Below are 19771 nucleotides of genomic sequence, written 5' to 3'. Positions count from 1 at the left end.
GCCACCCCGCCAGGAGCTGGGGTAGCTCCTGGCGGGGTAGCTGCCTCGAAGGCCGCTTGGCCGGGTGGAGCATGGACCCGCCCAAACGGGGGAGTCCACTCTCACAGTATAAATAGATCAGAGATATGTTAAGTGCAAACATATTGTGTGGATTATTTCGTCTATGTGTTTATAAGGAAACATTTTTATTGGCGTGTCAATGGGTTTCAGGTTTGTCTGGGGAAAGGAGTTGCTGAGTGGACTTCGAAGCCAGCCGAGAAGGAGTAGTTGAAGAGACTCCAAGGCTGTTGAAGGAGTAGTGTACTCTGAGGAAGAGTAACCCCACAGTGAAGAGTAGAACCTCGAGCTGTGAGGAGAAGCAGTGAAGAGGAGTGTCACATGCTTCTGTAATGTCAGTGGTGAAGCATCATTGTTGCTCAAGGAAGACTTCATGGTGCTGCAGCCTGGAAGAGCTGCAGAGGATCCTGGTAGATAAACCCAGAAGAACCTGAAGATGTCAGGGTTGTGAACTTCCAGATGTGGAAGGGAAGTTCTGGTTGATTACTTGTGGTGACTTGGCAGAGTGTTTGGTTGTCATTAGCGTGCGAGACGCAGTGAAAGGCGAGTGATTGTTTGCCATTTTTGTGCCAAGGAGTACTTATACTGAAGTATAGAGTTACAGTCGTAGGCCGGATTACCTGCAGAGACATACATATGTGTTCTAAGACTGATAGGGAGATCTATTGATCATTGTTGTGTATCAAGGAACATTTATTCTAATATTTATGTTATTGCATTCATACGCTGGTTTTCCTTGCACATGTTTATATATATATATATATATATATATATATATATATATATATATATATATATATATATATATATATATATATATTCTCTTGCTGATAGTGCAACATTGTGTTAAAAGACTTGACCTACTTGAGTAGGTTGGTAATATTAGGTGGTGAATCAGGAGATAGGATACCACTTGATAAGCAGATGATAGAGTTCTGATGGTGTTGGAGTGCAACCTGACTGAAATAATATAGAGTGTAGGATTCATTATTATTATTATTATATGTGGATATGTATTGTGTATGTGCTTTGTCCAGTAAATGTATTCAAATTTGCTGGTGTTTGCCCTTGTCCTAGTGAGGCTTCCCAGGAAGTAGGAAAGAAGGAGAGAGAGAGAGAAAGAACCAAGAACCACAGCTGTGGACAGGGTAGAATGTAATAATAATAAATCAAAGGGGATTGAGGAGATCATATCACATAAGGAGAGAGTAGAGAGTCACAGCGGTTCGAGTGGGTGTGTGCACGTGACAACGAGGCTAAGTATTGGAGCCGCATCCCCTAAACGTGTGACGTTGAGCCCCTCTCCAAGAGCCAGAAGCGCCTAGTGTGATCTCCTAGTGAAGTATAAGCACTCTACCGAGTTGTGGGTTGTGTTGTCCATAAAGGAGGATCAACGACACCACCCAATCCACAATATAATAATATATACAAACATGTACACAAATACATACACATATCAATAATCTTTTTATATCACAAGTGATACAACAAAAGGCTCACAGCAATCACTATACAAGGCACTTTGCATCTATTGCGAGTCACACAGTTACTAGTCTTACTCCACACCCACTCAACTTGGCGGCAGTTTTACAGCCATGTGCATGCTACACCTACTATCATGTGCAGGCTGCAACTACAGTCATGTGCAGGCTGCACCTACAGTCATGTGCAGGCTGAACCTACTGTCATGTGCAGGCCGCACCTAGAGTCATGTGCAGGCTGCACCTACAGTCATGTGCAGGCTGCACCTACAGTCATGTGCAGGCTGCACCTACAGTCATGTGCAGGCTGCACCTACAGTCATGTGCAGGCTGCACCTACAGTCATGTGCAGGCTGCACCTACAGTCATGTGCAGGCTGCACCTACAGTCATGTGCAGGCTGCACCTACAGTCATGTGCAGGCTGCACCTACAGTCATGTGCAGGCTGCACCTACAGTAAGCAAACATTGGGTACTTGTCTGAGATTCCTGGCAGTACATCATTATACATGAATTACTTACACTTTTCTTGAACACAGTTGATGGTGTTATCTGCGAATTATGCGATTTTTTCACATTCCATTATATTATGACGCTAAGTATGCGAATAGTTCTGCTGACAGAGTTTACATTTAATCACGTTTACTTCAGCAGATGTTACAAACTCCCAGAGGTACTTGTAGCCGAGCCTGAGTCTAGTAGTGGTAACATCTAGAAGTCTGGTAACCATATTGGATGACCCATAGACCTGCGGTTCTTCCTGCATAATAGAATGATGATAGAGGGAGTAACTGGTGTGAGGTATACGTTGGCGAGATTTTGAGTCAACGAGATTTTGTTGATGTTCCCGGAATATTACTGCCCTTATGCTACTCAAGGGCAGTCCAAGATAGTAATCATTTACTTCTTTATGAGCAAATGTTTTGGCTAACTCATCAGTAGTTCTATGATAGAACTGATGAGTGCGCCTCTCTCCTTTGTCACCATGCACTTCATGTTAAATTGTACGTGGATAGAGAAGGCTATTCACAGAATTACAGTAAAGCATATTCCAGGTATTTATAGTATCTTATCATTATTATTATCTACCAGAGACATATTTATGTTTATAATTAAATGGAAACATTTTTTCACAGTAAAAAAAAAGTTTATTTTATGTTGATTCCATCCATCCCATAGGAAGTAGTGGAACTTATATCCATCCTTGAGCTGTAGTTGACCCCATACTCTAACCCGTAAGCTGTATTTGACCCAATACCCATCCAGTGGGCGGTAGTGGATTCCATACCCATCCTGTGGACAGTACTGGACCCCATAAGCATCCTGTGGGCGGTAGTGGGCCCCATACAAATCCTACAATTGGTAGTGGAGCCCAAACCCATCCTGTGGGTGGTAGTGGACCCCATACTCATCCTGTGGATGGTAGTAGACCCCATACCTATCCTGTATATGGTAGTGGACCCTATACCTATCCTGTGGATAGTAGTGGACCCAATACCCATCTTTTGGATGGTTGTGGAACCCATACCAATCCTGTGGGTTGTAGTGGATCCCATACTCATCCTGTGGGCGGTAGTGGACCATCTACCCATCCTGTTGGCGGTAGTGCACCCCATACCCATCTTGTGTGGTGGTAGTGGACCCCATACCCATCCTGTTGGCGGTAGTGGATCCCATACCCATCTTGTTTGGTGGTAGTGGACCCCATACTCATCTAGTGGGCGATAGACCCATACCTATCCTATGGATAGTAGTAGACTCCATTCCCATCCTGTCGACGGTAGTGAACCCTATACTCATTCTATGGGCGGTAGTGGACCCTATACCAATCCTGCAGGCAGTACTGGACCTAATAACCATCCTGTGTGCAGTAGTGGACGCAATACTTATCCTTTGAGCGGTAGTGTAGTGTACCCTACCATATACGTTTCTACGTTTCAAAATATATGATCCATTTTCTTCAATATATATAGAGCACAATCTATTGTATATACCATAATTTAGTGCCCATTGAAATATTTACAGAAAATTTATTGAATAATTATTATAATTTACTGAGAACTACCAAGATTTCTAAACCTAAACAACTTCGAGCCTTTAATGGGATGTGACTGATCCATGAAATTCGAAAAAGATGGAAAATAGTACGCAAATTGTACACTGGAAGTGGAACGGGAAAAATACTATTTTTCTTTTAAATTTGAGCAAACGGGCCGTTCTGCTGTCCATGGCGATGGGACGGCTTAGTATTGGACGTACTATGGCACTTTAGGAAGGGTTGGTGCCTGGTGATAGATAATAACTGGTAATCTACCACAGGGGGGAACTATGGATATTAGCAGCATGGGAACTATAAGCATTATGTTACGTACCTACTATGTTATAGCTGGGAAGGAGGGAGCCACATTCAAAGTGCTTGCCAGCGGGAATATCTCTTATGCTAGGTGCGACTGATTGGTGGACGGCGGCCCTGCGCAGTGACTGTGCGCACCTTCCCCGAGCACGCCTGGGGACAGAGAGGAACCGAACCCTGACCGTAGCTGGACCTGTTATTGACGCTCCCTTGACCGTGGTTATCCAGCCCCCCATATTGGCCAGACTTTTTGGACCTCGCCCATCCTCGCCTCTGAGAAGCCATCGTATTGATTCAGTCCCCCTCCCCCCCCCTAGAAGACTTCAGCTCGAAGTGAGCAACTGTTTTCATTCTTATTATATCCATTTATGTGCATGTCGGTTACTACGTGGTCGGTAGTCCCATACCCCATAGGCGACTGCTGGCACAATGGCGCAGTGAGTAATCGGCCTACACGGTGATCAAGAGGACCTCGCCACGCTGTCTCTATCATCCTGCTTATCAGATTAGTCTCCGTGGTGTAGTGGTAAGACACTCGCCTGGCGTTCCGCGAGCGCTATGTCATGGGTTCGTATCCTGGCCGGGGAGGATTTACTGGGCGCAAATCCTTAACTGTAGCCTCTGTTTAACGCAACAGTAAAATGTGTACTTGGATGAAAAAACGATTCTTCGCGGCAGGGGATCGTATTCCAGGGACCTGCCCGAAACGCTACGCGTACTAGTGGCTGTACAAGAATGTAACAACTCTTGTATATATCTCAAAAAAAAAAAAAAAAAAATTAAGAAAAAGTGTTCAACATTACAGTTTCATATATACTGTCATGGGTTATGCCATAGTTTTTCTCCGGTTGGCTAGGAATTGATCCATGCCTTTCAGCTGCGTTGTCTGAGATATTGTGGTCCCTGATTTCGGTGTCTGTGCTTTATTCCCCATTTCTTACATTTTTCTGTGATTCAATATTTCATCATATTTGTGCTGCTGAAATGAAGTATTCTACGGCTCCCATCCATCCAGCAAGTTCCCCAACGTTAGATTCATTTTCCCGATTTTTTGCTCTGTTCATGGTATCAAATAAAAAAATCCATTTCTTCTAATTTTTTGTGAATTTTAACAAATATTCAGTGTTCACAAGACGACGCCATCACCCGGCCCAGCCGCGGCAATACTTGTTTTTTTCTGCCTCAGGTCACTGTGAGACAGAAGAGATAGAGGGGATATGATCACTACATACAAGATTATCCAACCCGTTCTCACACTTTCGTATAGTCAATATTGACTTATTAAATACGTGCATATGTGACATACTAATTTATTGTGAATATTTTAGTTTACCTTGGAAAGCTTCATGGAAAACACCGACCTTACCTAACCTTCTTAGTATGTTAAGATAAGCGTCTTATTGCTTCGTAATTACAATTATTACTTAAACTATTATAGGTATAGGTTAAGTAATAATTGTAATTACGAAGCAATAAGATCCTTATGTTAACATACTAAGAAGTTTAGGTAAGGTCGGTGTTTTCTATGAAGCTTTTCAAGGTAAACTAAAATATTCTCAATAAATTAGTATGTCACATATACACCTATTTAATAAGTCAATATTGACTGTAAGAAAGTGCGAGAACGGGTTGGATTATCAGAGGAATTGATAGGCTAGATAAGGACAGACTATTTAACACAAGGGGCACACGCACTAGAGGGACACAGTTGGAAATTCAATACCCAAATGAGCCATAGAGACGTTAGAAAGAATTTTTTCAGTTTTAGAGTAGTAGACAAATGGAATGCATTAGGAAGTGATGTGGTGGAGGCTGATGTACAGGCTCAGGAACCTGTACATTAGTTGATTCACAGTTGAGAGGCGGGACCAGAGAGCCAGAGCTTAATTAACCCCGACAAGCAAAACTAGGTTAGTACACACACTCACACACATACACAATATGTGTTTACTGCCAGGTCAGGTAGCTGAGCGAACAGAGCGCAGGACTCGTAATTCTGTAGCCCGGATTCGATTCCCGGACCAGGAGGAAGCAAATGGGGAAAGATTTTTTTCACCTAATGAGCCTGTTACCTATCAGTAAACAGGTACCTGGGAGTTAGACAGCTGCTACGGAGCTGCTTCCTGTGTGTGTGTGTGTGTGTGTGTGTGTGTGTGTGTGTGTGTGTGTGTGTGTGTGTGTGTGTGTGTGTGTGTGTGTATGTGTGTGTGTGTGTGTGTGTGTGTGTGTGTGTGTGTGCTAAAAAATACTAGTTAGTAGTTAATTACAGTTGATTGATTGACAGTTGACAGGCGGGCTGCAAGAGCAGAGCTAAATCCCCTCAACAATTAAGTGAATACAACGAGGTGAATACACACACACACACCACACACACACTCACTAGTATAGGGGCCTAGTCGCTGAGTGGACAGCGCGTGGGACTACTAATCCTGTGGCCAGGGTTCGATTTCCGGCGCCGGAGGAGACAAATCGGCAGAGTTTCTTTCACCCTGCTGCCCCCTTTTACCAAGTAGTAAATAGGTACCTGGGAGATAGACAGCTGTTACCAGCTGTCTAACACTGTCCAGTTAAACAGTGGCTGTTAGACAGCTGTTACCAACTGGGTGGTGTACACACTTGGTGGTGTACACACTGGGTGGTGTACACACTGGGTGGTGTACACACTGGGTGGTGTACACACTGGTTGGTGTACACACTGGGTGGTGAACACACTGGGTGGTGTACACACTGGGTGGTGTACACACTGGGTGGTGTACACACTGGGTGGTGTACACACTGGGTGGTGAACACACTGGGTGGTGTACACACTGGGTGGTGTACACACTGGGTGGTGTACACAATGGGTGGTGAACACACTGGTAGTGTACACACTGGGTGGTGTACACACTGGGTGGTGTACACACTGGGTGGTGTACACAATGGGTGGTGAACACACTGGTAGTGTACACACTGGGTGGTGTACACACTGGGTGGTGAACACACTGGTAGTGTACACACTGGGTGGTGTACACACTGGGTGGTGAACACACTTGGTGGTGTACACACTGGTGGTGTACACACTGGTGGTGTACACACTGGGTGGTGTACACACTGGGTGGTGTACACACTGGTGGTGTACACACTTGGTGGTGTACACACTGGTGGTGTACACACAGGTGGTGTACACACTGGTGGTGTACACACTGGTGGTGTACACACTGGTGGTGTACACACTGGTGGTGTACAAACTGGTGGTGTACACACTGGTGGTGTACACACTGGTGGTGTACACACTGGTGGTGTACACACTGGTGGTGTACAAACTGGTGGTGTACACACTGGTGGTGTACACACTGGTGGTGTACACACTGGTGGTGTACACACTGGTGGTGTACACACTGGGTGGTGTACACACTGGTGGTGTACACACTGGTGGTGTATACACTAGGTGGTGTACACACTGGGTGGTGTACACACTGGGTGGTGTACACACTGGGTGGTGAACACACTGGGTGGAGTAAACACTGGGTGGTGAACACACTGGGTGGTGAACACACTGGTGGTGTACACACTGGGTGGTGTACACACTGGGTGGTGTACACACTTGGTAGTGTACACACTGGTGGTGTACACACTGGTGGTGTACACACTGGGTGGTGTACACACTGGGTGGTGTACACACTGGGTGGTGTACACACTGGTGGTGTACACACTTGGTGGTGTACACACTTGGTGGTGTACACACTGGTGGTGTACACACTGGTGGTGTACACACTGGTGGTGTACACACTGGTGGTGTACACACTGGTGGTGTACAAACTGGTGGTGTACACACTGGTGGTGTACACACTGGTGGTGTACACACTGGTGGTGTACACACTGGTGGTGTACACACTGGTGGTGTACACACTGGTGGTGTACACACTGGTGGTGTACAAACTGGTAGTGTACACACTGGTGGTGTACACACTGGTGGTGTACACACTAGTGGTGTACACACTGGTGGTGTACACACTGGGTGGTGTACACACTGGTGGTGTACACACTGGTGGTGTATACACTGGGTGGTGTACACACTGGGTGGTGTACACACTGGGTGGTGTACACACTGGGTGGTGAACACACTGGGTGGTGTACACACTGGGTGGTGTACACACTGGGTGGTGAACACACTTGGTGGTGTACACACTGGGTGGTGTACACACTGGGTGGTGAACACACTGGGTGGTGTACACACTGGGTGGTGTACACACTGGGTGGTGAACACACTTGGTGGTGTACACACTGGGTGGTGAACACACTGGGTGGTGTACACACTGGGTGGTGAACACACTGGGTGGTGTACACACTGGGTGGTGTACACACTGGGTGGTGTACACACTGGGTGGTGTACACACTGGGTGGTGTACACACTAGGTGGTGCACACACTGGGTGGTGTACACACTGGGTGGTGTACTCACTGGGTGTACACACTGGGTGGTGTACACACTGGGTGGTGTACACATTGGGTGGTGTACACACTGGGTGGTGTACACACTGGGTGGTGTACATACTGGGAGGTGTACACACTGGGTGGTGTATACATTGGGTGGTGTACACACTGGGTGGTGCACACACTGGGTGGTGCACACACTGGGTGGTGTACACACTGGGTGGTGTACACACTGGGTGGTGTACATACTGGGTGGTGTACACACTGGGTGGTGCACACACTGGGTGGTGTACACACTGGGTGGTGCACACACTGGGTGGTGTACACACTGGGTGGTGTACACACTGGGTGGTGTACACACTGGGTGGTGTACACACTGGGTGGTGCACACACTGGGTGGTGTACACACTGGGTGGTGCACACACTGGGTGGTGTACACACTGGGTGGTGTACATACTGGGTGTGTACACACTGGGTGGTGCACACACTGGGTGGTGTACACACTGGCTGGTGTACACACTGGGTGGTGCACACACTGGGTGGTGTACACACTGGGTGGTGTACATACTGGGAGGTGTACACACTGGGTGGTGTACACATTGGGTGGTGTACACACTGGGTGGTGTACACACTGGGTGGTGTACACACTGGGTGGTGTACACACTGGGTGATGCACACACTGGTAGTGTACACACTGGGTGGTGTTCACACTGGGTGGTGAATACACTGGGTGGTATACACACTGGTAGTGTACACACTGGGTGGTGTTCACACTGGGTGGTGAATACACTGGGTGGTGTACATCCTGGGTGGTGTACACCCTGGGTGGTGTACACACTTGGTGGTTTACACACTGGGTGGTGTACACACTGGGTGGTGTACACACTGGGTGGTGAACACACTGGGTGGTGAACACACTGGGTGGTGTACACACTGGGTGGTGTGCACACTGGGTGGTGTACACACTGGGTGGTGTACACACTGGGTGGTGAACACACTGGGTGGTGTACACCCTGGGTGGTGTACACACTGGGTGGTGTACACACTGGGTGGTGTACACACTGGATGGTGAACACACTGGGTGGTGAACACACTGGGTGGTGTACACACTGGGTGGTGAACACACTGGGTGGTGTACACACTGGGTGGTGTACACACTGGGTGGTGTACACACTGGGTGGTGAACACACTGGGTGGTGAACACACTGGGTGGTGAACACACTGGGTGGTGTACACACTGGGTGTTGAACACACTGGGTGGTGTACACCCTGGGTGGTGTACACACTGGGTGGTGTACACACTGGGTGGTGTACACACTGGGGGTGTACACACTGGATGGTGAACACACTGGGTGGTGTACACACTGGGTGGTGTACACACTGGGTGGTGAACACACTGGGTGGTGTACACACTGGGTGGTGTACATACTGGGTGGTGAACACACTGGGTAGTGTACACACTGGGTGGTGTACACACTGGGAGGTGTACACACTGGGTGGTGTACACACTGGGTGGTGTACACACTGGGTGGTGTACACACTGGGTGGTGAACACACTGGGTGGTGTACACACTGGGTGGTGTACACACTGGGAGGAGTACACACTGGGTGGTGTACACACTGGGTGGTGTACACACTGGGTGGTGTACACACTGGGAGGTGTACACACTGGTTGGTGTACACACTGGGTGGTGTACACACTGGGTGGTGTACACACTGGTAGTGTACACACTGGGAGGTGAACACACTGGGTGGTGTACGATTTGGGTGGTGTACACACTGGGTGGTGTACACATTGGGTGGTGTACACACTGGGGTGGTGCACACATTGGTAGTGTACACACTGGGTGGTGTTCACACTGGGTGGTGAATACACTGGGTGGTGTACACACTGGTAGTGTACACACTGGTAGTGTACACACTGGGTGGTGTACACACTGGGTGGTGTACACACTGGGTGGTGTACACACTGGGTGGTGTATACACTGGGTGGTGTACATCCTGGGTGGTGTACACCCTGGGTGGTGTACACACTTGGTGGTGTACACACTGGGTGGTGTACACACTGGGTGATGTACACACTGGGTGGTGTACAAACTGGGTGGTGAACACACTGGGTGGTGTACACACTGGGTGGTGTACACACTGGGAGGTGTACACACTGGTGTACACACTGGGTGGTGTACACACTGGGTGGTGTACACACTGGGTGGTGTACACACTGGGAGGTGTACACACTGGTTGGTGTACACACTGGATGGTGTACACACTGGGTGGTGTACACACTGGTAGTGTACACACTGGGAGGTGTACACACTGGGTGGTGTACACATTGGGTGGTGTACACACTGGGTGGTGTACACATTGGGTGGTGTACACACTGGGGTGGTGCAAACACTAGTAGTGTACACACTGGGTGGTGTTCACACTGAGTGGTGAATACACTGGGTGGTGTACACACTGGTAGTGTACACACTGGGTGGTGTACACACTGGGTAGTGTATACACTGGGTGGTGTACACACTGGGTAGTGTATTCACTGGGTGGTGTACATCCTGGGTGGTGTACACACTGGGTGATGTACACACTGGGTGGTGTACAAACTGGGTGGTGAACACACTGGGTGGTGTACACACTGGGTGGTGTACACACTGGGAGGTGTACACACTGGTGTACACACTGGGTGGTGTACACACTGGGTGGTGTACACACTGGGTGGTGTACACACTGGGTGGTGTACACACTGGGTGGTGTATACACTGGGTGGTGTACATCCTGGGTGGTGTACACCCTGGGTGGTGTACACACTTGGTGGTGTACACACTGGGTGGTGTACACACTGGGTGATGTACACACTGGGTGGTGTACAAACTGGGTGGTGAACACACTGGGTGGTGTACACACTGGGTGGTGTACACACTGGGAGGTGTACACACTGGTGTACACACTGGGTGGTGTACACACTGGGAGGTGTACACACTTGGTGGTGTACACACTGGGTGGTGTACACACTGGGTAGTGTATACACTGGGTGGTGTACAAACTGGGTGGTGTATACACTGGGTGGTGTACACACTGGGTGGTGTACACACTGGGAGGAGTTCACACTGGGTGGTGTACAGCCTGGGTGGTGTACACACTGGGTGGTGTACACACTGGGTAGTGTATACACTGGGTGGTGTACACACTGGGTAGTGTATTCACTGGGTGGTGTACATCCTGGGTGGTGTACATCCTGGGTGGTGTACACACTGGGTGGTGTACACACTGGGTGGTGTACACACTGGGTGGTGTACACACTGGGTGGTGTACAAACTGGGTGGTGTACACACTGGGTGGTGTACACACTGGATGGTGTACACACTGGGTGGTGTACACACTGGGTGGTGTACACACTGGTAGTGTACACACTGGATGGTGTACACACTGGGTGGTGTACACACTGGGTGGTGTACAAACTGGGTGGTGTACACACTGGGTGGTGTACACACTGGATGGTGTACACACTGGGTGGTGTACACACTGGGTGGTGTACACACTGGTAGTGTACACACTGGGTGGTGAACACACTGGGTGGTATACACACACGGTAGTGCACAAACTGGCTGATATTCACACTGGGTGGTGTACACACTGGGTGGTGTACACACTGGGTGGTGTACACACTGGGTGGTGTACACACTGGGTGGAGTACAAACTGGGTGGTGAAGACACTGGGTGGTGTACACACTGGGTGGTGTACACACTGGGTGGTGTACACACTGGGAGGAGTTCACACTGGGTGGTGTACACACTGGTAGTGTACACCCTGGGTGGTGTACACACTGGGTGGTGTACACACTGGGTGGTGTACACACTGGGAGGAGTTCACACTGGGTTTTGTACACACTGGGTGGTGTACACACTGGGTGGTGTACACACTGGGAGGAGTTCACACTGGGTGGTGTACACACTGGGAGGAGTTCACACTGGGTGGTGTACACACTGGGTGGTGTACACACTGGGTGGTGTACACACTGGGTGGTGTTCACACTGGGTGGTGTTCACACTGGGTGGTGTACACATTGGGTGGTGTACACACTGGGTGGTGTATACACTGGGTGGTGTACGCACTGGGTGGTGTACACACTGGGAGGTGTACACCCTGGGTGGTGTACACCCTGGGTGGTGTACACACTGGGTGGTGTACACACTGGGTGGTGTACACACTGGGTGGTGTACACACTGGGTGGTTTACACCCTGGGTGGTGTACAAACTGGGACGTGTACACACTGGGTAGTGTATACACTGGGTGGTGTACACACTGGGTAGTGTATACACTGGGTGGTGTACATCCTGGGTGGTGTACACACTGGGTGGTGTACACACTGGGTGGTGTACACACTGGGTGGTGTACAAACTGGGTGGTGTACACACTGGGTGGTGTACACACTGGATGGTGTACACACTGGGTGGTGTACACACTGGGTGGTGTACACACTGGTAGTGTACACACTGGATGGTGTACACACTGGGTGTACACACTGGGTGGTGTACAAACTGGGTGGTGTACACACTGGGTGGTGTACACACTGGATGGTGTACACACTTGGTGGTGTACACATTGGGTGGTGTACACACTGGTAGTGTACACACTGGGTGGTGAACACACTGGGTGGTATACACACACACGGTAGTGCACAAACTGGCTTATATTCACACTGGGTGGTGTACACACTGGGTGATGTACACACTGGGTGGTGTACACACTGGGTGGTGTACACACTGGGTGGTGTACAAACTGGGTGGTGTACAAACTGGGTGGTGAAGACACTGGGTGGTGTACACACTGGGTGGTGAAGACACTGGGTGGTGTACACACTGGGTGGTGTACACACTGGGAGGAGTTCCCACTGGGTGGTGTACACACTGGTAGTGTACACCCTGGGTGGTGTACACACTGGGTGGTGTACACACTGGGTGGTGTACACACTGGGAGGAGTTCACACTGGGTTTTGTACACACTGGGTGGTGTACACACTGGGTGGTGTACACACTGGGAGGAGTTCACACTGGGTGGTGTACACACTGGGAGGAGTTCACACTGGGTGGTGTACACACTGGGTGGTGTACACACTGGGTGGTGTACACACTGGGTGGTGTTCACACTGGGTGGTGTTCACACGACCAAAGAGCCAAAGCTCAACCCCCGCAAGCACAATTAGGTGAGTACACTGGGTGGTGTACACATTGGGTGGTGTACACACTGGGTGGTGTACACACTGGGTGGTGTACACCCAGGGTGGTGTACACCCTGGGTGGTGAACACACTGGGAATTGTACACACTGGGTGGTGTACACACTGGGTGGTGAACACACTGGGTGGTGTACACACAGGGTGGTGTACAAACTAGGAGGTGTACACACTGGGTGGTGTACACACTGGGTGGTGTACACACTGGGTGGTGTACCCACTAGGTGGTGTACACACTGGGAGGTGTACACACTGGGTGGTGTACACACTGGGTGGTGTACACACTGGTAGTGTACACACTGGAATGTGTACACACTGGGTGGTATTATAGACTGTGGGTTGGTTGGTGTTGTCGTCGTTGATCCTTCTCTATGGACAACCCAACCCACAACTCGGTAGAGTGCTTATACTAGGAGATCACCCTTGGCGCTTCTGGCTCTTGGAGAGGGGCTCAACGTCACACGTTTAGGGGATGCGGCTCCAACACTTAGCCTCGTTGTTACGTGCACACACCCACTCGAGCCGCTGTGACTCCCCACTCTCTCCTTATGAGATATGATCTCCTCAATCCCCTATGACTTACTAGTATTACCTCCTACCCTGTCCACAGCAGTGGTTCTTGGTTCTTTCTCTCTTTCTCTCTCCTTCTTTACTACCTCCTGGGAAGCCTCACTAGGACAAGGGCAAACACCACAAATTGGGATACATTTACTGGACAAAGCACATACACGATACATACACACATATAATAATAATGAATCCTATACTCTATACTCTTACAATCAGGTTGCTCTCCAACGCAACCAGAACTCTACCATCAGCTTATCAAGTGGTATCCTATCTCCTGGTTCACCACCTGATACTATCAACCTCCTCAAGTTGATCAAGTCTACATACACTGTTGCACCATCAGCAAGAGAATATATATATGTATCTATAAATGTGTACCAAGAAAATCAGCATTTGAATGCAATAACATATCAGTATAAATGTTCATTGATACACAACAATGATCAATCGACCACTCTATCAGTCCTAGAACGCATACGTCTGTAGGTAATCCAGCCTACGACTGTAACTCTAAACTTCAGTGTAAAACACTCCTTGACATCAGAATACCAACAATCACTCACCTCTCACTGCGTCTTGCACGCTACTGACAACCAAACACTATCAACTCCCTACAAGTAATCCACCAGTACTTCCCTTCCACCTCTGGAAGTTCACTACCCTAATATCTTTAGGTTCTTCTGGGCTTCACTACCAGGATCCTCTGCAGCTTCTCCAGGCTGCTATCATGAAGTTTCCTTGAGTAACTACGGTGCTTCACCCTTCTGCTAGGTTCCTCCTCAGCTCTCTTGGCTGCTACACCACCTCTACAGAAGCACGTGACACTCCACTGCTTCTCCTCACAGCTCGAGGTCCTCTGCTTCACTACCTTGGAGTCTCATCAATTACTTCATCTAGGCTGGCTTCGAAGTTCTCAGCAACTTCTTCCCCAAAGACAAACCTGCAACCCATCGACACTCCAATAAAATGTTCCCCCTTTAACACATAAACAAAAATAACCACACAATATGCTTGCCTCAAACCTCTATCTGTTCTCTACATACAGTGAGAGTGGACTCCCCCGTTTTGGGCGGGTCCATACTCCACCTCGCCCGGCGGCAGTCCTCACTCGCTGGGAGGGTCTTCCTCCGTCAGGAGCCGGGCTCCCTCAGTCGTCTGTCAGAGCTCAGAGGGGATGGACGTCGCTCCGTGTTCCTCCCTCTTCATTCTCCTATTTCAGGCTTTCTGCCTTATTAAAACATGTCTAACTTATAAATAAACGTCGCTACTGTCGCTGGGCACACGACCAACTACAAGCAATCACTATGAACTGGCGTATATCGTGCTTACCACAGATTAACTGGTCGAGGGCGCTTTCCCTCTGACGGCGTCTGGTCAGGGCGCTCCACACAGCCCACGAAAATGCCTCTGAGCAGCTTATTGAACTCTGCTCGTCGACCAGGACTTGAGACCACAACGTTCCCAGCTCAGTTCTACAGCTGGCACGTCTACACACTTCTCTTCTCTTCGAGATATATCACTAGGGGTTCCCTTCTGGCGGGAGCTCACGGAGCGCGGCTTTCCCCTGCGATGTCTGGCACTCAAGTGAGGTCAAGGTCCCTCCAGAAGCGAGCCTCACGCCTCCAGCAAAATGTCCACATCTCCTAGCCAGTCATTTATCTGTTTCCTTCTTCACTGCCCATAATCTTAAATTCTTATATATATCCAACCAGCCATTTTACATATGGGTTATCACCTCAATATTTGCTAGACCTTCTAATCAGGTCAGGCTTGCTGAATAACTCTCAAGGAGGGAGACTCGTTTCTCCTGCAGGCTGAGATCATAACAGTGGTGTACACACTAGGTGGTAAACACACTGGGTGGTGAACACACTGGGTGGTGAACACACTGGGTGGTATACACACACACGGTAGTGTACAAACTGGCTGATATTTACACTGGGTGGTGTACACACTGGGTGGTGTACACACTGGGTGGTGTACACACTGGGTGGTGTACACACTGGGTGGTGTACACACTGGGTGGTGTACACACTGGGTGGTGTACAAACTAAACTACAGGCCAGTGTCCCTAACCTGCATACCATGCAAGCTGATGGACAAGATTGTGCGAAGAAAGCTAGTGGAATATCTGGAGCGAAAGAACTTTGTAACACAGCATCAACATGGGTTCAGGGATGGCAGGTCCTTCCTCACAGGGTTACTTGAATTCTGCGATCAGGCAACAAAAATCAGGCAAGAAAGAGAAGGGTGGGCAGACTGCATATTTTTGGATTGCCAGAAAGCCTTTGATACAGTACCACACAAGAGGTTAGTGAAAAAGCTGGAGATACAGACTGGAGTGAAAGGGAAGGTAATCCATTGGATAAAGGAGTATCTAAGCAACAGGAGACAACGAGCCAGTGTGAGGGGTGAGGTCTTAGATTGGCGAGACGTTGCAAGTGGAGTCCCGCAGGGGTCAGTCCTTGGACCTATACTGTTTCTGATGTGTAAATGATCTCCCAGAGGGTATAGACTCGTATCTCTCAATGTTTGCTGATGATACAAAAATTATGAGAAGGATTGAAACAGAGGATGATAGTAAGAAGCTACAAGATGACCTAGACAGACTGAGTGAATGGTCCAACAAATGACTGTGTAAGTTCAACCCAAGCAAATGCAAAGTATTGAAACTAGACAGTGGAAACAGGAGTCCAGACACTGGATACAGACTAGGAGATGAAGTACTTAATGAAACAGACAGAGAGAAAGATCTAGGAGTTGATATCACACCAAACCCTTCTCCTGAAGCCCACATAAAAAAAATAACGTCTGCGGCATATGCGAGGCTGGCTAACATCAGAACAGCCATCAGGAACCTGTGTAAGGAATCATTCAGAATCTTGTACCCCACATATGTAAGACCAATCCTGGAGTATGCGGCCCCAGCATGGAGCCCGTACCTTGTCAAGCACAAGACGAAGCTGGAAAAAGTTCAAAGGTATGCCGCTAGACAAGTCCCAGAACTACGATGCATGAGTTACGCGGAAAGGCTGCGGGAAATGCACCTTACGACACTGGAAGACAGAAGAGTAAGGGGAAACATGATCACAACCTACTAAATACTGAGGGGAATCGACCGGGGAAACAAAGATAAACTATTCAACACTGGTGGTACGCGAACAAGGGGACACAGGTGGAAACTGAGTACCCACATGAGCACAGGGACATTAGAAAGAACTTTTTCAGTGTCAGTGTAGTTACCGGATGGAATGCATTAGGCAGTGATGTGGTGGAGGCTGACTCCATACACAGTTTCAAATGTAGATATGATAGAACCCAGTAGGCTCAGGAACCTGTACACCTGTTGATTGACGGTTGAGAAGCGGGACCAAAGAGCCAAAGCTCAACCACCGCAAGCACAAATAGGTGAGTAATCTGGGTGGTGTACACACTGGGTGGTGTACACACTGGGTGGTTTACACACTGGGTGGTGTACACACTGGGTGGTGTACACACTGACGGGTGTACGCACTGGGTGGTTTACGCACTGGGTGATGTACTCACTGGGTGGTGTACACACTGGGTGGTGTATACACTGGGTGGTGTACACACTGGGTGGTGTACACACTGGGTGGTTTACGCACTGGGTGGTGCACACACTGGGTGGTGTACACACTGACGGGTGTACGCACTGGGTGGTTTACGCACTGGGTGATGTACTCACTGGGTGGTGTACACACTGGGTGGTGTATACACTGGGTGGTGTACACACTGGGTGGTGTACACACTGGGTGGTGTACGCACTGGGTGGTGTACACACTGGGTGGTGTATACACTGGGTGGTGTACACACTAGGTGGTGTAAACACTGGGTGGTGTACACACTGGGTGGTTTACACACTGGGTGGTGTAAACACTGGGTGGTGTACACACTGGGTGGTGTACACACTGGGTGGTGAACACACTAGGTGGTGTACACACTGGGTGGTGAACACACTGGGTGGTGTACACACTGGGTGGTGTACGCACTGGGTGGTGTACACACTGGGTGGTGAACACACTGGGTGGTGTACACACTGGGTGGTGTACGCACTGGGTGGTGTATACACTGGGTGGTGTACACATTGGGTGGTGTACACACTGGGTGCTGTTCACACTGGGTGGTGTATACACTGGGTGGTGAACACAATGGGTGCTTTTCACGAAGGTTGGTGTACACACTGGGTGGTGTTCACGAAGGGTGGTGTACACACTGGGTGGTGTTCACACTGGGTGGTGTTCACACTGGGTGGTGTACACACTGGGTGGTGTACACACTGGGTGGTGTTCACACTGGGTGGTGTACACACTGGGTGGTGTACACACTGGGTGGTGTACACACTGGGTGGTGTACACACTGGGTGGTGTACACACTGGGTGGTGAACACACTAGGTGGTGTACATACTGGGTGGTGAACACACTGGGTGGTGTACACACTGGGTGGTGTACGCACTGGGTGGTGTACACACTGGTTGGTGAACACACTGGGTGGTGTACACACTGGGTGGTGTACGCACTGGGTGGTGTATACACTGGGTGGTGTACACATTGGGTGGTGTACACACTGGGTGCTGTTCACACTGGGTGGTGTATACACTGGGTGGTGTACACAATGGGTGCTTTTCACGAAGGTTGGTGTACACAATGGGTGCTTTTCACGAAGGTTGGTGTACACACTGGGTGGTGTTCACGAAGGGTGGTGTACACACTGGGTGGTGTTCACACTGGGTGGTTTAAACACTGGGTGGTGTACACACTGGGTGGTGTACACACTGACGGGTGTACGCACTGGGTGGTTTACGCACTGGGTGATGTACTCACTGGGTGGTGTACACACTGGGTGGTGTATACACTGGGTGGTGTACACACTGGGTGGTGTACACACTGGGTGGTGTACGCACTGGGTGGTGTACACACTGGGTGGTGTATACACTGGGTGGTGTACACACTAGGTGGTGTAAACACTGGGTGGTGTACACACTGGGTGGTTTACACACTGGGTGGTGTAAACACTGGGTGGTGTACACACTGGGTGGTGTACACACTGGGTGGTGAACACACTAGGTGGTGTACACACTGGGTGGTGAACACACTGGGTGGTGTACACACTGGGTGGTGTACGCACTGGGTGGTGTACACACTGGGTGGTGAACACACTGGGTGGTGTACACACTGGGTGGTGTACGCACTGGGTGGTGTATACACTGGGTGGTGTACACATTGGGTGGTGTACACACTGGGTGCTGTTCACACTGGGTGGTGTATACACTGGGTGGTGTACACAATGGGTGCTTTTCACGAAGGTTGGTGTACACACTGGGTGGTGTTCACGAAGGGTGGTGTACACACTGGGTGGTGTTCACACTGGGTGGTGTTCACACTGGGTGGTGTACACACTGGGTGGTGTACACACTGGGTGGTGTTCACACTGGGTGGTGTACACACTGGGTGGTGTACACACTGGGTGGTGTACACACTGGGTGGTGTACACACTGGGTGGTGAACACACTAGGTGGTGTACACACTGGGTGGTGAACACACTGCATGGGTGGTGTACACACTGGGTGGTGTACGCACTGGGTGGTGTACACACTGGGTGGTGAACACACTGGGTGGTGTACACACTGGGTGGTGTACGCACTGG

This window comes from Procambarus clarkii, chromosome 79 (assembly GCF_040958095.1).
Source record: "Procambarus clarkii isolate CNS0578487 chromosome 79, FALCON_Pclarkii_2.0, whole genome shotgun sequence".
Classification (NCBI taxonomy): Eukaryota; Metazoa; Arthropoda; class Malacostraca; order Decapoda; family Cambaridae; genus Procambarus; species Procambarus clarkii.
Note: the sequence above shows the minus strand (reverse complement) of the source record.